This window comes from Physeter macrocephalus, chromosome 21 (assembly GCF_002837175.3).
Source record: "Physeter macrocephalus isolate SW-GA chromosome 21, ASM283717v5, whole genome shotgun sequence".
NCBI classification, from domain to species: Eukaryota; Metazoa; Chordata; class Mammalia; order Artiodactyla; family Physeteridae; genus Physeter; species Physeter macrocephalus.
The window spans coordinates 11,384,807-11,388,125 of NC_041234.1; the positions used below are offsets into that span (position 1 = coordinate 11,384,807).

Genomic DNA, 3,319 nt, shown 5'->3' on the forward strand with positions numbered 1-3,319 from the left:
TTTAAAGAAAAAATGATTAGCTCAAAAAATAGAGGCATCCTATTGTTCTCAGCTTTCTAGTAGCCAATCTGCAGGGGGGTAAGTGGCCATTTACCCAGGTAACATTGTCCACGCATTAAAAACAAAACAATTGCTTATGTGAAACAAAACTATTCATGGAACTCAAACTAGACATGATATCCCCAATGTTGGTTCAGATTCTGGGAGAAGCAGACACTAAGATGGGATTAAATAAGGCAGAGATTTATTGGGAGAAATGGCTATGGAAAGGGGGGAGGGTACTGAAAGAAGTTTATCAGACCACTATGCAATCTGGACCCCTGTGGAAGACAGATGGAAGGAAGGTTGGGTAGGAAAAGTGTTAGACTGCAGTACAGTTTTAAGAAAGTTTCAATATGGTTGATGGGGAGTCCTTGAGCCAAAGTTGCTCATTAGAGAAGTCCTATACCTTGCAGGAATACTCCTACTCCAGTATCCCTGCTGCACACCATCATTGGCTAGAAGCAACCTGTGGGAAGTGCTGTGATGGATTCAGAGCTCAACAGCTGAGGCTATTGATCAATTATGCCCCACAGTAGGAGATTTGTGAGCAACATTTTCATGGCTGCCATACCCCCATCCTCATTTCTATGAGTTTGAAAAGGTGATGACTACTAAATGTAAATGATTTACTTGAACCAAGTCTGAAACTTTATGGACCCTGGAAACTGATACTTCCCAATTATTTTAACCTTTATGACCATCTGGATTTGCCCTTACTCAAATTATACTGGCAATGAGTTTTATAAGTCCTGAAATATGAGAATCCATGCCCCATGGAACTGGCATTCTAGTGAAGGTTATAGACATGTCAGTAATGAAATATAATACAAGGTGAAAGGAAATGCTTGTTTAATAAAGGTATAAACAATGTATTGTGGAGTGGCAGGGAGGAATGGGAGGTTTCACAAAGCTGGTATTTCATAAGGGACTTCACAGACGAGTAGTGTTCCAAAGCAGATTAACTGAAAGTAACTCTAATATGCACTTATTGTTTGAAGTAATGAGAACTAATGAGTTAATGTAGATCCGTAGTTCTCAAGCTTTAGTGCACATCAGAATCATCTGGAGGGCTGGTTAAAACACAGATTACTGAATCCACCCCCACCCACAGAGTTTCTGAATCAGTAGGTCTGGGAATAGAGCCCGAGAATTTGTATTTCGAACAAGTTCCCAGGTGCTGCTGACGTTGTTGCTCTGGGCAGCACACTTGGAGAACCAAGCAAGTAATACAAGAATAGTGGTGTTTTAGAATATGAGTTAATGAGTATGAGAAGTACTCATATGCGTAATGAGTAGGCACTCTCATACTTCTCTCCCTTTAATTAACCTGGAACATGTTATCCATCACTGGATTATTATCAAGAGCACAGGAGCTTTGGAACTGAGCAAGCCTGGGTTCAAGATAGGAATTCTTGGGCTTCGATTTTTTTGTTTGATTGTTTTTTGTTCTTTTGGATTCATTACCTCCCACACCCCCAGCCACTGGCAATCACCCATCAGTTTCTGTCCCTAGAGTTTTACCTTTCCCAGAATGTTATACAAATGGATCAATATAGTGTGTAGATTTCGGGGTCTGGTTTCTTTCACTTGCCAACATGCATTTGACATTTATCTGTGTTCTTACAAATATCAGTATTTCATTCAATTGTATTGCTGAGTAGTATCCCATTGTATGCACACACCACACTGTCTATCCATTCATCAGTTGAAGGACATTTTAATCATTTCCAAATTTTGGCATTATGAGTAAAGCTTCTGGAAATATAATCATTTCTCTTAGGTAAATATCTAAGAGTGAAGTTTCTACGTCATGTGGCAAGGGTGTTTAACTTTATAAGAAACTGCCAAACTGTTTTCCAACGTGGCTGTACCATTTTGCATTTCCACAGTGATACATGAGAATTCCAGTTTCTCCACATCTTTGCCAGCATTTAATATTGTCAGTTTATTATTATTTTTAAATTTAAGCCACTCAAATAAGTATATGGTGGTATTTCGTTGTCGCCTTAACCTTCCCTAATGATTAATGATGTTAGTATCTATTCATGTGCATATTCGCAATCCATATACTTTCTTTGGTGAAATTTTGCTTTGGTGTTTCTAGTATAGATAACTTATAACACTCTACTCTCAAGTAATATATCACTTCACCTGTAGTAGAAGAACCTTTAAATAGTACAATTTATTTACTTTCTCCTGGCCCCTGTGTTATTGCCATACAGTTTATTTTTACATCTGTTGTAAATACCACAATACATTGTTATTATTTTTTATTTAAGCATTCAATTATCTTTTAGTGTAATTTAGAACATATGAAAACACCATTTTGTATCTACTCACATATTCCCGAATTCTGGTGTTATTTGGTCTTTTGTATAGATGCAGATTTTTATGTGGCATCATTTCCTTTTACCCAAAGATCTTCCTTTAAAATTGTATGTCTGGCCAGCCCCTACCCCAGCAGACTGGATGCAGTCAGCCTGCCCCTACTTCACTGCGACCAAAATGCTGTGTTCAAAAATGCTGTTATGTCAGAGGAAATACAACAGGACTTGGTGGACTGTGCTACTCAGGCATTGGAGAAATATAGAGACGGATATAGCAGCTTATATTAAGAAGGAGTTTGAAAAGAAGCACAGTCGCACCTGGCACTGAATCGTGGGGAAGAACTTCAGTAATTACATGACAGATTAAACCAAATACCTCATCTACTTCTACCTGGGCCAAGTGGTCATTCTTCTGTTCAAATCTGGTTAAAAGCACAGACTGTCCCACACACCCAGTGATACATCCAGAAACAAGGACTACAGCCTAAATTCCAAACACCAGACTTAAATCTTCAGCCTTGCCTAAGGCAACACCTCAATCTTTGAACACTTTTTGTGTTGTTTTATACAAGGCATTCTCTGTACTAATTTGTGGTGGTTCTAAAACAATTAATAAAACAACTTACATTTGTATATATGTTCCATTCCTTACCTCTCTGCCACATATTTTCCCTCCTCGTAGTCTATTCCTTTCAAAAAAATAAAAATAAATAAAATCTGTTAAAGAAATGTGTGTTTTAAATAAATAAATAAATACAAATAAAATTGCATGTTGGCTAGTGATGATTTTGCTTTTTGTATGTTTGAATAAATATTTCACTTTTATTATTGAAATGTATTTTTACTGGCTATGTCATTCAAGGTTGATGTTATTTTCTTTTTTTTCTTTTTTTTTTTTTTTTTTTTTGCGGTATGCGGGCCTCCCTCTGCTGCGGCCTCTCCCGCTGCGG

The 3,319-nt window shown here is 37.5% G+C and overlaps 1 pseudogene; it reads left to right on the top strand.

Moving 5' to 3' along the window:
* Positions 1-395: 395 nt before the first annotated feature.
* Positions 396-2,799, top strand: LOC102989942 (dynein light chain 1, cytoplasmic-like; annotated as a pseudogene).
* The last annotated feature ends 520 nt before the right edge of the window (positions 2,800-3,319 follow it).